General features: G+C 38.3%; 1 protein-coding gene across 1 annotated transcript in view; it reads left to right on the top strand.

Moving 5' to 3' along the window:
- Nucleotides 1-16,694: 16,694 nt before the first annotated feature.
- The window catches only part of ATP10D (ATPase phospholipid transporting 10D (putative)), a 90,853-nt gene continuing 89,144 nt past the window's right edge, over nucleotides 16,695-18,403 (top strand). Inside the window, 1 exon segment of the mRNA XM_060299300.2 lies at nucleotides 16,695-16,760. The gene's annotated coding sequence lies outside the window, so the exon portion shown is untranslated.

An 18,403-nucleotide genomic window follows, 5' to 3' on the forward strand; every position in this document is an offset into this window, starting at 1 on the left:
CTCCTTAGAGCAAATTTGAATTGCCTAGGTCAATGGTTTTCAAAGTCTGGTCCCCAGGAGCATCAGCATCACTCCAATTTATTAGAACTGCAAAATCACAGGCCCCACTGCAGACTGATTGAATCAAATTGGGGTGAGAGCGTGTGTGTAGCAGGTGGAATCTGTGTTTTCACAAGCTCTCCAGATGACTCTGACCTGTGGTAGTCTGAGGACACAGGTTTAGGCTTAAGATCCTAGAAGAGCAGCCCATATTCACTGTTTGGCAGGCAAGTGCCTGGTCTATTTTCTTTGTTTTCCTTCTGTCTTATTCTTTTGTTATTTTAGTTTTTAATTGAAATACAATTGATTTAAAATATTGTATTAGTTTCAGATGTATAACATAGTGATTCTATATTTTTATAGATTATACTCCATTTAAAGTTGTTATAATATATTGGCTATATTCTCTGTGCTGTACAGTATATCCTTGTAGCTTATTTATTTTATACATAGTAATTTGTACTTCCTAATCCCCTACCCCTATCTTGCCCCTTTCCCTTCCCTCTCTCCACTGGTAACCACTAATTTGTTCTCTATATCTGTGAGTCTCTTTGTATTTTGTTATATTCATTCCTTTTTTATTTCTTGGATTCTACATATAAGTGATAACATACAGAATTTGTCTTCCTCTGCCTGACCTAATAGCTTAATACCCTGTAGGTCCATCCATGTTGTTGCAAATAACAGAATTTCATTATTTTTTATGGCTGAGTAGTATTCCATTGTGTGTGTGTGTGTGTGTGTGTGTGTGTGTTTATATATATACCACATCTTTATCAATTCATCTGTTGATGGACACTTAGGTTGCTTCCATATTTTGGCTATTATAAATAATGCTGCTATGAACATTGGGGTGCATGTATCTTTTTGAATTAGTGTTTTCATTTTCTTTAGATGTATACCCAGGAGTGGAATTGCTGGATCATATGGTGCTTTTTTGAGGAACCTCCATCCTGTTTTCATAGTGGCTGCATGAATTTACATTCCCACCAACAGTGTACTAGGGTTGCTTTTTCTCCACATCCTTGCCAACATTTGTTATTTGTAGACTTTTTGGCGATAGCCATCCTAACAGGTGTGAGGTGATACCTTATTGTGGTTTTAATTTGCATTTCTTTGATTAGCGATGTTGAGTATCTTTTCACATGCCTGTTAGCAATCTCATCTTCTTCAGAAAATGTCTGTTCAAGCCTTCTGCCCATTTTTGATTGGATTGGTTTTTTCCTTTATATTGAGCTGTATGAGCTGTTTATATATTTTAGATATTGACTGCTTATTGGTCATATCATTTGTAAATATTTTCTCGCATTCAGTGTGTTGTCTTCTCATTTTGTTGCTGGTTTCCTTTGCTGTGCAAAAGCTTTTAAGTTTAGTTAGGTCCCATTTGTTTATTTTTGCTTTTGTTTCCTTTGCCTTAGGAGACAGATCCAAATAAATATCGTTTAGGACTTTGATCCATTTTGAGTTTTTTTTTTTTTTTTTTTTGCCGTACGCGGTCCTCTCACTACTGTGGCCTCTCCCGTTGCGGAGCACAGGCTCCGGACGCGCAGGCTCATTGGCCGTGGCTGACGGGCCCAGCCGCTCCGCGGCATGTGGGATCTTCCCGGACTGGGGCACAAACCCGTGTCCCCTGCATCGGCAGGCGGACTCTCAACCACTGCACCACCAGGGAAGCCCCTTGAGTTTATTTTTTATATGGTGTGTGAAAATGTTCTAATTTTATTCTTTTATGTGTAGCTGTCCAGTTATCCCAGCACCACTTATTGAAGGGACTGTCTTTTCTACGTTGTATATTCTTGCCTCCTTTGTCACAGATTAATTGACCATATGTGTGTGGGGTTATTTCTGGGCTCTTTATTCTGTTCCACTGATCTATGTGTCTGTTTTTGGGCCAGTCCATACTCTTTTGATTGCTGCTGCTTTGTAGTATAGTCTGAAGTCAAGGATCATGATGCCTCCAGCTTTTGTTCTTTTTTCTCAAAATTGCTTTGGCTGGTCTACTTGATTTTATTTTACTTAGTGAATAGTGTTTTTTTTTTTTTTTTTTTGTCTGCATTGGGTCTTTGTTGACGCACGCAGGCTTTTCCCTAGTTGTGGTGAGCAGGGGTGCTACTCTTTGTTGCGGTGCGCGGGCTTCTCATTGTGGTGGTTTCTCTCGTTGCAGGGCATGGCCTCTAGGCAGGTGGACTCAGTAGTTGTGGCTCACAGGTTCTAGAGCGCAGGCTCAGTAGTTGTGGCACACGGGCTTAGTTGCCTGCGGCATGTGGGAAATTCCTGAACCAGGGCTTGAACCTGCGTCCCCTGCATTGGCAGGTGGATTCTTAACCACTGCGCCACCAGGGAAGACCTGGCTGGTCTACTTTAAAAGGCCTCTAGAAAAGATGATTCCATTGACTTTTCTGTATAGCATTTCAAATAGCTCTGTGATACCACTGAACTGGCTTCAATAACCAGTAATTTAAGACAGAAAACTTACAAAACAGTCCAAAAAGACAGTGTTTAATATCAATACTTAAAGATTTGTGTTGGCTGGTTTTATGTTATTATTTACTTCCTGGCAACAAATTCCCTTCCCAAAACATAATTAAAATGAACGTTTTTTCATAAGGGGAGAAAGGGGGAATGTTTTTTCCCATCCTTTGATCTTGGGTATATTTTTGGAGAATGGTTAAAAGAAGCAGATGTGAATTCTTATGACTCTCAGTAGAGAGTTTGTGTCTAGGAAATCAAGTTTTCCCTGAGTGTCTTTGTAGAGGTGGGGAATAATATTGTTTCCTACTGTGAGCATTAAAATTATTATCAATTAATTCTATATAGAGTTCCAGCATAAAAGTGTTTCCATACTGCATCTGTATTCAACATAGGCTGTATTCTTTTAATGCACTTTAGATTCAGTCAGGTCAGATTCTCTCACTTATTGCTGGAAATTTTGATTGTCAGCTTTCTTTACCCTATCAGGCCCATGTGATGTTGAACATGGTCACTTCATAATATTGTAGATTGGTCATGTCATGGAGATATTAGGAATCAACAGAAAGAATCTCGAAATAGTTTCTTAAGTAGGAATTAAAACCTGATCTAAAACTGTGTTTTTCCCCTGACTTTAATTTCTAAAATAAAGAGCAATGAAGGAGATATGTGAGAAGCATAACAGACTTGTTTTTGAGATTACTTTGATATCTAGAAACATATATCCTCTACATAAGTATAAACTATTTTACTGTAACAATTATCTGAACTTTCTTTTGCAGAATATCATTTAAATTCTGTTTCAAACCTAAATTTCATTAAGAAGAAAATCTCCTAAAACCATGTAGCCATTTAAGTAAGCTCTCTCTTAAAAACTTAACCCGCCATATCTGTTAGATATTTTTAGTAATTGTCTTTTGTCCAAAAGAGACCTGAATGCTTTACTTGGCTTTGCAACATTTTTAATTACATTCAAAACTTTTTGGCAAGGACACATATATACATTGCCTTTACAATGAAGTTTATATACTCAGTTATGTTCTTCTTGTTTTCTCTGATATAATATGGAGAATTTTTAGTAGTACATACACATGCTGCTTGTGGACTTGGATGTGAATGTTCTTTTTCAGTGTTGAGGCAGCATGCTTGTTTTGCACTTTTTAAGGCTGTTCTTAAAACAAAAACTTAAAGGTTTGCATCTTTTCCCTACATTTAGAAGCAATACATTAACTTCTGTCTATGCTTTTCTCCACCATAAGCATAGGCTTCACGATTAAATGAAGTTGGATAGGTTTTGTGTGATTAGAGTTTTGGAATAGTTTTTGATTAAATAAAGATCTGTCTTCTAATTATAAACTAAATACATATGTTCATGGTAAAAAAAATAAAAATAAAAAAGAGACAGTTACAAATGATACTTTAAAATCATCTACTAATATATTGCCTCAAAATAACCAGTGTTAGAGTTTTAAAAAAATAATTCCAAATTTATATATATAAATAGATACACACACACACATATATTCTGTTTGAGATCATAATTATATACAGGTCTAAATCATGGTTTAAAACCTTATAGGGAATTCCCCAGTAGTCCAGTGGTTTTCACTCTGCACTCTCACTGCCAGGGCCCAGGTTCAATCCCTGGTCAGGGAACTGGAATCCTGCAAGCTGCAGGGGATGGCCAAAAAAAAAAAAAACCAAACACCTTAAAAACTTTAAAAATTTTCTTGCTTATCAAATTCATTTAAACATCATTTTAATAGCTGTAGTATATTTCCATTTAGATATACCACGATTTAATAATTTATCTGGACATTTGGGTTAGTGTGTTTTCCAGTGCTGAATTGATCAGCTTTCTACTCAGGGCCAAAAAGAATGAACATCTTTAAGACTTACTACCTTTTGGCTCCAGAAAATTAAAAGCAGGTTAGACGTCCCCAGCACTATATGAAAACTTGGCTTCATTGAACACCATGAATAAAGAAACTCCTTGCTACAGTCAAGGAAAAAATTACTGCTTTTCTTAGATTGGTTACTAATGAAGTTGAAAATATATTTTTTTCTATTTATTTGCAGTTTTTCAGTTTCTGTTCATGCTCATTTCTCAAGTATGCTCTTCTTGTAAATACTTAAACCCCCGAAATGAATAATTCCTTGTATTGCTTTTATAAACTATCACTGTAAAGAGTAGACCATTGTGAGTGATTATGGGTCTTCTTGGATGAAACTGAAACAATAGGGCAGATCCTAAAAATTAGCTGAGAAAATTTTCAGATAGATATAAATCTGAATAAATCTTGGTTCTTTTAAGGTCTAAGGATACTATAATATAAAATTTTAGCAGGCATAAAATCTTGTATTCAAATTGATTTAACTAATTTATGACACATTCATAAATCATGACATAATTTAGAAATTAATGAAAGCCTATATATGTATGTAAGTAATAAAATGGTAGCGGAGAGAATAAGCTGGTTTATTTTTAATGAGCTGCCACTGATTTGATGTGTAATATTGGGTAAGTCAATGTCCTGAATCTCAGTTTTCTTGTTTATAAAATATTTAGTTGGATACTTAAGAGTTTTTTTTCCAGCTTTAAAATTCTGAATGTTCTATTTAAGTTACTAACCTTATCTTTTTGTTTGTTTGAATTTTGTTTTATTTATTTTTTTAGACAGCAGGTTCTTATTAGTCACCAGTTTTATACACATCAGTGTATACATGTCAATCTCAATCTCCCAATTCATCCCACCACCCGCCCCCCTGCCGCTTACCTGCCTTGGTGTCCATACGTTTGTTCTCTACATCTGTGTCTGAATTTCTGCCCTACAAACCAGTTCATCTGTACCACTTTTCTAGGTTCCACATATATGTGTTAATATACGATATTTGTTTTTCTCTTTCTGACTTAATTTACTCTGTATTGACAGTCTCTAGATCCATCCATGTCTCAACAAATGACCCAATTTCATTCCTTTTTATGGCTGAGTAATATTCCCTTGTATATATGTACCACATCTTCTTTATCCATTTGTCTGTCAATGGGCATTTAAGTTGCTTCCAAGACCTGGCTATTGTACATAGTGCTGCAGTGAACATTGGGGAGCATGTGTCTTTTTGAATTACGGTTTTCTGTGGGTATATGCCCAGTAGTGGGATTGCTGGATCATGTGGTAATTCTATTTTTAGTTTTTTAAGGAAGCTCCATACTGTTCTCCATAGAGGCTGTATCAATTTACATTCCCACCAACAGTGCAAAAAGGTTCCCTCTCCTCCACACCCTCTCCAGCATTTGTTCTTTGTAGATTTTCTGATGATGCCCATTCTAACTGGTGTGAGGTGATACCTCAGTGTAGTTTTGATTTTCATTTCTCTAATAATTAGTGATGTTGAGCAGCTTTTCATGTGCTTCTTGGCCATATGTATGTCTTCTTTGGAGAAAAGTCTATTTAGGTCTTCTGCCCATTTTTGGATTGGGTTGTTTGTTTTTTTAATATTGAGCTGCTTGTAAATTTCGGAGATTAATCCTTTGTCAATTGCTTCATTTGCAAATATTTTCTCCCATTCTGAGGGTTGTCTTTTTGTCTTGTTTATGGTTTCCTTTGCTGTGCAAAATCTTTTAAGTTTCATTAGGTCCCATTTGTTTATTTTTGTTTTTATTTCCATTACTCTAGGAGGTGGATCAAAAAAGATCTTGCTGTGATTTATGTCAAAGAGTGATCTTCCTATGTTTTCCTCTAAGAGTTCTGTAGTGTCTTGCCTTACATTTAGGTCTTTAATCCATTTTGAGTTTATTTTTGTGTATGGTGTTAGGGAGTGTTCTAATTTCATTCTTTTACATATAGCTGTCCAGTTTTCCCAGCACCACTTATTGAAGAGACTGTCTTTTCTCCATTGTATATCCTTGGCTCCTTTGTCATAGATTAGTTGACCATAGGTGTGTGGGTTTATCTCTGGGCTTTCTATCTTGTTCTATCTTGTTCCACTGATCTGTGTTTCTGTTTTTGTGCCAGTACCATATTGTCTTGATTACTGTAGCTTTGTAGTATAGTCTGAAGTCAGGGAGTCTTATTGCTCCAGCTCCGTTTTTTTCCCTCAACACTGCTTTGGCTATTCGGGGTCTTTTGTGTCTCCATACAAATTTTAAGATTTTTTGTTCTAGTTCTATAAAATATGCCATTGATAATTTGATAGGGATTGCATTGAATCTGTAGATTGCTTTGGGTAGTATAGTCATTTTCACAGTGTTGGTTCTACCATTTGTTGGTATCATCTTTAATTTCTTTCATCAGTGTCTTATAGTTTTCTGCATACAGGTCTTTTGTCTCCCTAGGTAGGTTTATTCCTAGGTATTTTATTCTTTTTGTTGCAATGGTAAATGGGAGTGTTTCCTTAATTTATCTTTCAGATTTTTCATCATTAGTGTATAGGAATGCAAGAGATATATGTGCATTAATTTTGTATCCTGCAACTTTACCAAATTCATTGATTAGCTCTAGTAGTTTTCTGTTGACATCTTTAGTATAGTATCATGTCATCTGCAAACAGTGACAGTTTTACTTCTTCTTTTCCAATTTGTATTCCTTTTATTTCTTTTTCTTCTCTGATTGCCATGGCTAGGACTTCCAAAACTATGTTGAATAATAGTGGTGAGAGTGGACATCCTTGTCTTGTTCCTGATCTTAGAGGAAATGCTTTCAGTTTTTCACCATTGAGAATGATGTTTGCTGTGGGTTTGTCATATATGGCCTTTATTATGTTGAGGTAGGTTCCCTCTGTGCCCACTTTCTGGAGAGTTTTTATCATAAATGGGTGTTGAATTTTGTGAAAAGCTTTTTCTTCATCTATTGAGATGATCATATGGTTTTTCTCCTTCAGTTTGTTAATATGGTGTATCACATTGATTGATTTGCGTATATTGAAGAATCCTTGCATCCCTGGGATAAATCCCACTTGATCTTGGTGTATGATCCTTTTAATGTGTTGTTGGATTCTGTTTGCTAGTATTTTGTTGAGGAATTTTGCATCTATATCCATCAGTGACATTGTTCTGTAATTTTCTTTTTTTGTAGTATCTTTCTCTGGTTTTGATATCAGGGTGATGGTGGCCTGATAGAATGAGTTCGGGAGTGTTCCTTCATGTGCAGTTTTTTGGAAGAGTTTGAGAAGGATAGGTGTTAGCTCTTCTGTAAATGTTTGATAGAAGTCACCTGTGAAGCCATATGGTCCTGGACTTTTGTTTGTTGGAAGATTTTTAATCACAGTTTCAATTTCATTACTTGTGGTTGGTCTGTTCATATTTTCTATTTCTTCCTGGTTCAGTCTTGGAAGGTTATACCTTTCTAAAAATGTGTCCATTTCTTCCAGGTTGTCCATTTTATTGGCATAGAGTTGCTTGTAGTAATCTCTTAGGATGCTTTGTATTTCTTCAGTGTCTGTTGTAACTTCTCCTTTTTCATTTCTAATTTTATTGATTTGAGTCCTCTCCCTCTTGATGAGTCTGGCTAATGGTTTATCAATTTTGTTTATCTTCTCAAAGAACCAGCTTTTAGTTTTATTGGTCTTTGCTATTGTTTTCTTTGTTTCTATTTCATTTATTTCTGCTCTGATCTTTATGATTTCTTTTCTTCTGCTAACTTTGGGATTTGTTTGTTCTTATTTCTCTAGTTCCTTTAGGTGTAAGGTTAGATTGTTTATTTGAGGTTTTTCTGATATGAGTATTGTTACTCCAGCTTTCTTTTGATTTCCATTTGCATGCAATATCTTCTTCCATCCCCTCACTTTCAGTCTGTATGTGTCCCTAGGTCTGAAGTGGGTCTCTTGTAGACAGCATATATATATGGGTCTTGTTTTTGTATCCATTCAGCAAGCCTGTGTCTTTGGTTGGAGCATTTAATCCATTCATGTTTAAGGTAATTATTGATAAGTATGTTCCTATGACTATTTTCTTAATTGTTTTGGGTTTGTTTTTGTAGGTCCTTTTCTTCTCTTGTGTTTCCCACTTAGAGAAGTTCCTTTAGCATTTGTTGTAGAGCTGGTTTGGTGGTGCTGAATTCTCTTAGCTTTTGTTTGTCTGTAGAGCTTTTGATTTCTCCATCAAATCTGAGTGAGATCCTTGCCGGTTAGAGTAATCTTGGTTGTAGGTTCTTCCCTTTCATCACTTTAAGTATATCATGCCACTCCCTTCTGGCTTGTAGAGTTTCTAACAGCTGAGAAATCAGCTGTTTACCTTACGGGAGTTCCCTTGTATGTTATTTGTCATTTTTCCCTTGCTACAATAATTTTCCTTTGTCTTTAATTTTTGCCAATTTGATTACTATGTGTCTGGGCATGTTTCTCCTTGGGTTTATCCTGTATGGCACTGTCTGTTCTTCCTGGACTTAGGTGGCTATTTCCTTTCCCATGTTAGGGAAGTTTTCGACTATAATCTCTTCAAATATTTTCTCTGGTCATTTCTCTCTCTCTTCTCCTTCTGGGACCCCTATAATGCAAATGTTGTTGCGTTTAACATTATCCCAGAGGTCTCTTAAGCTGTCTTCATTTCTTTTCATCCTTTTTTCTTTATTCTGTTCTGCAGCAGTGAATTCCACCATTCTGTCTTCCACGTCACTAATCCGTTCTTCTGCCTCAGTTATTCTGCTACTGATTCCTTCTAGTGTAGTTTTCATTTCAGTTATTGTATTGTTCACCTCTGTTTGTTTGTTCTTTTAATTCTTCTAGGTCTTTGTTAAATATATCTTGCATCTTCTCAGTCTTTGCCTCCATTCTTTTTCCGAGGTCCTGGATCATCTTCACTATCATTATTCTGAATTCTTTTTCTGGAAGGTTGCCTATCTCCACTTCATTTAGTTGTTTTTCTGAGGTTTTATCTTGTTCCTTCATCTGGTACATAGCCCTCTGCCTTTTCTTCTGGTCTATCTTTTTGTGAATGTGGTTTTTGTTCCACAGGCTTCAGGATTGTAGTTCTTCTTGCTTCTGCTGTCTGCCCTCTGGTGGATGAGGCTATCTAAGAGGCTTGATGGGAGGGACTGGTGGTGGGTAGAGCTGGGTGTTGCTCTGATGGGCAGAGTTCAGTAAAACTTTAATCCAGTTGACTGCTGACTGATGGGGCTGCGTTCCCTCCCTGTTGGTTGTTTGGCCTGAGGCAACGCAGCACTGGCGACTACCTGGGCTCTTTGGTGGGGCTAATGACAGACTCTGGGAGAGCTCACGCCAAGGAGTACTTCCCAGAACTTCTGTTGCCAGTGTTCTTGTCCCCACGGTGAGCCACAGCCACCCCCGCCTCTGCAGGAGACCCTCCAACACTAGCAGGTAGGTCTGGTTCGATCTCCCCTGGGTTCACTGCTCCTTCCCCTGGGTCCCGATACGCACACTACTTTGTGTGTGCCCTCCATGAGTGGAGTCTCTGTTTCCCCCAGCCCCGTCAAAGTCCTGCAGTCAAATCCCACTAGCCTTCAAAGTCTGATTATCTAGGAATTCCTCCTCTTGTTGCTGGACCCCCAGGTTGGGAAGCCTGACGTGGGGTTCAGAACCTTCACTCCAGTGTGTGGACTTCTGTGGTATAAGTGTTCCCCAGTCTGTGAGTCACCCACCCAGCAGTTATGGGATTTGATTTTACTGTGATTGCGCCCCTCCTACCATCTCATTGTGGCTTCTCCTTTGGCTTTGGATGTGGGGTATCTTTTAGTGAGTTCCAGTGTCTTCCTGTCGATGATTGTCCAGCAGCTAGTTGTGATTCTGGTGTTCTCACAAGAGGAAGTGAGAGCACATCCTTCTACTCCACTATCTTGGTTCAGGGCTGACTAGCCTTATCTTTAAAATACTTTTCCTACCTGGCTGAGATGTTGGCATCAAGCAGTTAGTAAGTGCACTCATAATATTGGTCTATTATGTGTCATTCACCTTTCATATATTAACTCCTTACAACAAACCTAAAGAGAAGGTCTTATTTTTCCGATGGGGAAACTGAGGGTTATACAAAGTCTCACTGGGGCTGAACGGTTAGAATCAGTATTTGAGCTTATGACTGACTGCAAAAGTCCTCTTTGCACTCTGCTAGTTACCTCTCCCTTGAACCAATGTGGTGGCTTGCTGTAGACCAGCGTTTTCAACAGTGGCATTATTGGCATTTGGGGCCAAAGTATTCTTTGCTTTGGGGGGCTGTCCTGTGCGTTATAATAGCATCCATGGCCTCTCTCCATTAGCCCTCGCCCCCTCAGTTGTGACCATCAAAAATGTGTCTAGGTACTATCAAATGTCCCTGAAGGTAGGCAGGAATTGCAGCCAGTCCAGCATCACTGATTTAACACAACTTAAGTCATCAACAGTCTGAGGACAAATGTAATTGTCATCTCTGGGAAAGGTCAGTGGCTTTAGGTCACCTTGGATTTCAAAGATCAGGATGGAATTAACCAAGTAGAATCCCAGCAAAGAACCCCACTCCATCATTCAACAATACTTTTTGCATACTTTTTTGATCGCTTGACCTTTATCCTCTTGAGATTTTTCTTATTTGAAGAATACTCATTCCCTGGATGCACAGTATACCACCATGAACCTGACTGGACACTAGTTAATTTATTTCAAAATATTCATTGAGTCCTTGCCATGTGCTGAGCATTGTCCAGTTACAGGTTAAAGCAGTGAAACCAGATGTCGTATAGAGCAGATATGAAACAAATAATTATAGCTCATTCCCCTTTCTTTTGAATAATTTTGTAAAGCATATCTTTAGATTACAATACAGTGTGTTTATCATGTTTTACACACACACACACACACACACACAAATACACAGCTTATCACATAGAGCTAAAGGTTGCCCTCTTTCAAATAAATGAGTATGAGATAGCACACTAGGAAATTTGTGTTCTGCCAGTTTAAAAAGATACTTTGGCTCTAGTTTTCAAAATGAGCACTTATCTGGTCTAGCTCCATTTCAGAACTCACCTATTGGTTAATGGTTTAATGCTCTTAGTGTTTGCTGCTGTGAAACCTGGCCATAAACATGTCACAATTTGTCTCATGGGGATTAATCTCTGAAGTATTTCAGGTAATGAGGGAATCTCATGAACTTCATGCCTGATCCCTCTCCTGGACTGTGTGCTCTTTGAGGACAAGAACTGCGGAGTTTACACGGAACATTTCATCGTTTTGTGTGCAGTGCCTGGAACAGTACTTGGCTGACGTGTGGTAGCTCTTCGGTACCTATTTATTAAACAAACATAAGGAGAAGCGATCTCTGAACAGTGAGAGTAGGTTTCACTAAATAAGCCTTCTAAGTTTCTGCATTCTGCTCCCTGAAGACCATTGAGGTTGTTAATTCAATTTATTTGTTTGTTCTAAGATAGTTGGAAGTATAAGTTCAGTCTTGATAAAGGCAGATAATTTGGGCAGCCAAGGGAGATACAAACCTATGAAATCAGATGGGAGCATTCAAAACATGGGGGTCTTCAACTGCTGGATGAAAACCTATGGATATGCCTCTGGAGACCCTGAAGGCATCACTTTATACAGTACTTTGCAGTAATTGGTGCTTTGAGCATTGGTGCAGAATTCTCAGAAGAACATTTATTTAAAGTGTAGAAGAAAATTTAAAGGGTATTTAAAATGTAGGAAAATTGAGAACACATTTATAATGATTTCTATCTTGATGAAATTGTTTTGATACTTAAGGGATAAACCTTAAACCTTCTGAAAAAATAGGTTATTCAGAAGAACTTCTTAGAACAATGAAATTCAAATACATCATCTATTTTAAAAAATAGATTCTACTTGTTTTATTTCCTTTTTTATGTCTTTTGTTGCAGTCTTGTTAGCAGCCATTTTAGGGTTACATGCTGTAGATCTTAATATAAACTATAGTTTAGCATGTATAATAAAAGCTGCAATATGAAATAACTAAGATATCATGAGATAACTAAGCTTATATCACTTCTAGAGTTGGTGGTTGTTAGGGTATTCTGGTCATTACTGCATATGAGAGGTATTATTCATTTATTCATATGTCCATTCCACGAATATGTATTGGAAGTCTGCTCTGTGTCTGATACTGTTCTAAGCCTAGGTTACATCAGTGGACAAAGGAGATAGAAACTCCCACTCTGATGGAGGGGGGAGACAACGAGCTAAAATGCAAAATTAGTTACAGATTGTTAGAAAGTGACTTAAAATTCTATGAAAAATAAGAAAGGGAAGGAGAATAGGGATTGCTGAGACAAGGCTGTGTAGGGGGTGGAATAAAGGAGGAGAGGAGGAATTGGTTGGAGAGGACACGGGGAGTCAGGTATGTGTGGCATTGGCGGCTGTTATTATAATTCACATGGGAGCCTTTAGAGAGTTTTAAATTGTGGAAAAAGTTTTAAATTGTCGGGTTCTAAATGAAGTGTTAATAGGACAGGTAGTAGAGTCAGACTAGGGCGATAGTGGTGGAGGTGATGCCAAGCGGTGAGGATCCATATATATATATATATATATATATATATATATATTTTTTTTTTTTTCCCGGTACGCGGGCCTCTCACTGCCGTGGCCTCTCCCGTTGCGGAGCACAGGCTCTGGACGCGCAGGCCCAGCGGCCATGGCTCACGGGCCCAGCCGCTCCGCAGCACGTGGGTTCTTCCCGGACCGGGGCACGAATCCGTGTCCCCTGCATCGGCAGGCAGACTCTCAACCACTGCGCCACCAGGGAAGCCCCAGATATATTTTAAAGGGAGAGCCAACCGAATTTGCTGACTGACTGTATGTGGGTTGTGAGGAACAGGATCCAGGATGCCTCAAAGGTCTTTGGGCTGAGCATCTAGAAGGATGGAGCTGCAGCAACTGACAGGGCTGATCTGTGGAGGAAGCAGGTTTTGGTGGGGGAGTATCAGGAGCTCCGTTTTGCACATGTTACCATTTGGAGATGAAGCCGAATGGAGATGAGCTGCCTAGTTGGCTGTCAAAGGTACACATCTGGAATTTTTAGGAAAGAGCTCTGTGCTGGAAGGTGGTTTTGTGGGGGGGAATCTGTAGAAATTCTCTTCTGATGGCTTTAGTTTTCTCAGTAAAATAGAGACATGTCATCAGCAGGAGGAAAGTTGAGAGAGCTATGGAAAATTAGAGGAGAGAGGAGAAAGTCTAAAACAGTTGGCTATGAAAGTGGGAAAGTGAAGACTAGAAACGCGGTATGATTGCAGTTAGCATGTCTGGCCAACTTGTGGTTCGTGGTCAAGAATTTAAAGTGACACTAAACATGCTGGAAACTTCTTTGTCACCATATCTTTGCACATGTTCTTACTTATTTCCTGTTCCTTAGCATTTTTCTGAGAATGTTGCTGCCATTATGAGGGCAAAACATAACATCAAAAATTGACACTAATCAGGGACCTTGTGTATTTCTCTCAGACACTTTGAACTTGCAGATATTGGAACAGAGTGTGTAGAGATTTAGAGCTAACCAATTTGAACATAGCTAGGGTAAGGGTTTTGCCAAGAAAGAAGTGAAAGAGGAGCTAAGAGGTTGAGAGAATGTACAAGGAAGTGATAGCACTGTTGACCACAAAATTCAGACTGTGTAAGCAAGGAAGTGCAGCCATGCAAGAATAAAAGGCAGTGAGAAGAGAGTGGGTGGTCAGTTGCTTAGAAGTCCCTGTGGGGTCAGAGAATTTTGAAATCAGTTTAAAAATGAATCATTTATTTTAAATGTTATTTTCATGTAATGAATCATATTTCAAATATATGGAAGAACTTTCTATTAAATACATCTAATTAATTTTTAAACTTAAACACAAATATTTGAGTTTGTTAGCTTTAGTTTTCTTTTTAAAGTGTACACATTTTTTTAAAAAATTTATTTATGTATTGGTTGCACTGGGTCTTAGCTGTGGCAAGCAGGCTCCTTAGTTGTGGCTCACAGGCTCCTTAGTTATGGCTCACGGGCCTCTTAGTTGCAGCCCACCTGCTCCTTAGTTGCAGCTCGTGGGTTCCTTAGTTGCAGCTGGCGGACTCCTTAGTTGTGGCATGTGAACTCTTAGTTGTGGCATGTATGTGGGATCTAGTTCCCTGACAAGGGATCGAACCTATGTCCCCTGCATTAGAAGGCAAATTCTTAGCCACTGCGCCACTAGGGAAGTCCCTGTTTTTCAAATGAAGTAAGCTTAGTATTTTTTTTTCTAAATGATTTATGTTCTTTTTTCCTTATATTCCTATCCTTTCTCCCAACCCTCACATTCTTTGGTAGGTTGCCAGATGCTCTATGCCTTCTGCCAACCTATTGCTCAAGTGTTTCTGCCTGGTATCAGAGTCTTCTAATGACTGCAAAGGCTCTCACTCCATCCGAGATATTTGGATTAGACTTAGGGAATCACTTACCAAGCTGTGTCACTTGGGTGAATTTCTCACTCTGAGCCTCAATTTCCTCATATGTAAGTGGGGATAATAATATGTACTTTGTTGTAAGAATTAAAGTTAATGTATATTTGTCCTGAGCACAGAACTTGGCATGTATAAATGGTAGATGTTGTTATGATCTTAGGTTTATTGAGTTAATAATCTTTTATTAGAGTTGAATAACTGAATCTCAAAAACATGCTTTTCTGTCATTTCAATAACATTATTTTAGGAGCATCTAGGATTACCAATATCAAAACATAGTATTAATGATTAGTATCATTAACATTTTAATATATGTTTGATTTTTTTCAGCATTAAGAATAGACTAAGACAATAAGAACCTGCTGTATAAAAAAATAAATAAAATTAAATTTAAAAAAATAGACTAAGGCAGAGTGGGACCTCATTATGAGTACGGGTGAGATTTTTTTTAGTTCCCAATAACAGAGATACACACATATAATTGCAACATTTTCTCTGTCTTTTTGCTAGCTTAATTCAATTTGGAGCCAACGCAGCAGTGAAAGGTAACTCATTTAGATGTGTGGTCCCTTCAAGAAAGCCGAGGTATATTGAAGAAGTGAGGTAAATCTTTCAGTGTCTAGTTGGGAGATTGTATGTGTGTGTGTGTAGACTTTATTCTCACAGGAGAGAACTGAAGAAACTCTTTATATTTAAGTTTGGGAACACTAAGAATGGGCAACTTTTTCCAGAATAAAACAATGCATCTATATGTCCCAGTTATATTTTATACTTCTGCCTTCTTTCAAAATAAACATGTTGTATTTGAAATTTTTAATTTGATAGAAGCCTGTCGCTCCTTGCTGTAGAGGGTTCTTTCCCTCAGTCTGAGTTAGAGGATGCTTCTCTGATGTAGAACAGTATCTTTTGTTTCTGTCTCACCACTATCAGCCATAGTGTCTATTTTTCAGGTCATGGTTGTTGAATGAATTGGGACAGAGTGAGCTTGGTTTAAGCACTCTATTCTAAAAGGGTTATGTGCTTGAGTAGAGTTGACTTTTTCCTCTTTAGCATCCTAAAAATGACAGAACTGTCACAAAGATTTCTTAGTGGTCAAAGTGAAAGATACTATGACTTAGCTTCTTATATACCTGTATAGCACTTCCTTTCATGATAATAATAACCAATTATCAAAAGTAATTACTTTAGGGCTTCCCTGGTGGCGCAGTGGTTGAGAGTCCGCCTGCCGATGCAAGGGACATGGGTTCGTGCTCCGGTCCGGGAAGGTTCCACATGCCGCGGAGCGGCTGGGCCCGTGAGCCATGGCCGCTGAGCCTGCGCGTCCGGAGCCTGTGCTCCGCAACGGGAGAGGCCACAACAGTGAGAGGCCTGCGTACCGCAAAAAAAAAAAAAAAAAAAAAGTAATTACTTTAGTTCAATGTTTTTGGTGATGTATTACCCTAGCCTGGCCTTTTGTTTATTTCTAAAATATAGAGTATGTACTTCTACTGGAGAGTTAGTTCAAGAAGTTCAATTAACAGGAAATATTAAATAGCATGCAGAACTCCAAGATGACTTTATTCGGCAAACCTGATTCCTTCCACCTAATGAATAACCCTGAGGATTATATAACTTTGTTATTCAAGAGCCACACTTTTTCCACTGAATAAATTGACCCTTGTAATCACCAAAGCCTGTAGTAGATACATCTACAATGGTTCATATTTATCTTCGTTTTCAAAGATTACATGGGGTGAAGAAAAACACTTTCTCCTTTTGTAGATGGCAGGACAGTCATTACTAAGGGAGCCAACATGTTACCCTGACACATGATGCCACAGAGAAACCAACAAAGACATCAGATGATCTTGCTGCCATCGTTATTACCCGTCAGATAAGGAATTGGTCTCCTTGAGGTAATAAGCCACTTATAGAGAGAGTTGGACAAGTCAGAGATGACTCAGTTTGGAACCAGCCCAAGTTTTGTCAGGGCTCAGAGGGAATGTTACCTGTGACATACAGGTCAAGGAGACTCTCATATCTTGAGTCTACTGCAAAACAGTTCCTGTCTTATTCTCAGAGACCTATAGCTATAAAATTTCTCTATTTTTTATTGACCCTGATAGGTAACTTCTCTTTCTTCCAAGGTTTGGAGCATATGAGAACTTTGATATTGTGTTAGTGTTTTCTCATCTTGGTTGAGAGGATAATCTGTCAAGACCTGGACCCACTGTCCTACCTTGCCAAGTTTTTGGAAATGTTGGTTGAAACAGATTGTAACTGTATTAAATCTGCAGAAAGAATCCTGAAGGCCTGTCACCAACCTCTGGGGATTTTTTATGTAAACTAGACCTTCATTATTTTAGTTAATTCTAACCTCAGACGAGAGGGTCTGCTTGTATCAGCTGTCAAGTCATTGGTACATAACCTTAGTCTACACTCTGAAAGGTGATGGGCTTCCCCACACTAGGAGCGATATCTAATAAACTGGTCACTCTTAATTACAACTTTACATTTTGAAATAAGGTTATTTAACATAAAGCAGTTGTTCTCCAAGTGGGTCCCAGGACCAGCACACTGGCACTACCTGGAAACTTGTTAAACATGTTGATTCTTTTTTATTTATTTATTTATTTATTTATTTGTGCGGTACGCGGGCCTCTCACGTCGCGGAGCACAGGCTCCGGACGCGCAGGCTCAGCGGCCATGGCTCACGGGCCTAGCTGCTCCGCGGCATGTGGGATCCTCCCGGACCGGGGCACGAACCCGTGTCCCCTGCATCGGCAGGCGGACTCCCAACCACTGCACCACCAGGGAAGCCCAAACATGTTGATTCTTGAGCCCCACCCCAGACCTGCTGAATCAGAGACACAAGGGTGTGGCTTAGGATATTCTGATGCATGCTGGAGTTTGATAGCCACAAGCAGAGCATCTTGAAATGACTATGCACAAGAATGTTTTTCTTTGTAAGATGAGTGAGATCATGTATATATTCCAAGTTGTTTGTTGGCTGGTGATGACCTCGGAAATTTTAAAGTACTAGCTGGGCCCATGGGAATTCATTATCCTGTATTTACCTTTGGTAATCTGCCCTGCTACAAGCTTCATTAAACATTCATTAAGGGAAACAGGGTTTTTGAGAACTGTCTGCTTTCAAGTACATTTGTGTACAAGAAGGAACATAGTGTGGTATGTTATTTTAGGTACACTCTTATTGAATGACTTGTTTTTAATATCATCTAGAAAAAATAATGAAGACCCTAGTTAGAAATAATTTAGCTTAAAATGATTATATTTCATTATTTTTAATTTTATATATAAATAGGACTGTATAGTTGGAAAGGCATGCTTTTGGAGTAAAAAAATTGTGTGCCTTGAGTTCTAAAACCTTCCCTGACCTTTTGTTTCTTCCTCTGAAAAATGGAAATGAAACTCTACACCAAGCTGTGAAATTTGATTTAAATATGTGAAATGTATTTCATAAGCATAATAATCATTATAGAGGTGTTAGCATTTATTCTCTAAGCAATTCTTGGTTTATATTTACTTTTGAACTTAA

This window comes from Globicephala melas, chromosome 5 (genome assembly GCF_963455315.2).
Source record: "Globicephala melas chromosome 5, mGloMel1.2, whole genome shotgun sequence".
Taxonomy (NCBI): Eukaryota; Metazoa; Chordata; class Mammalia; order Artiodactyla; family Delphinidae; genus Globicephala; species Globicephala melas.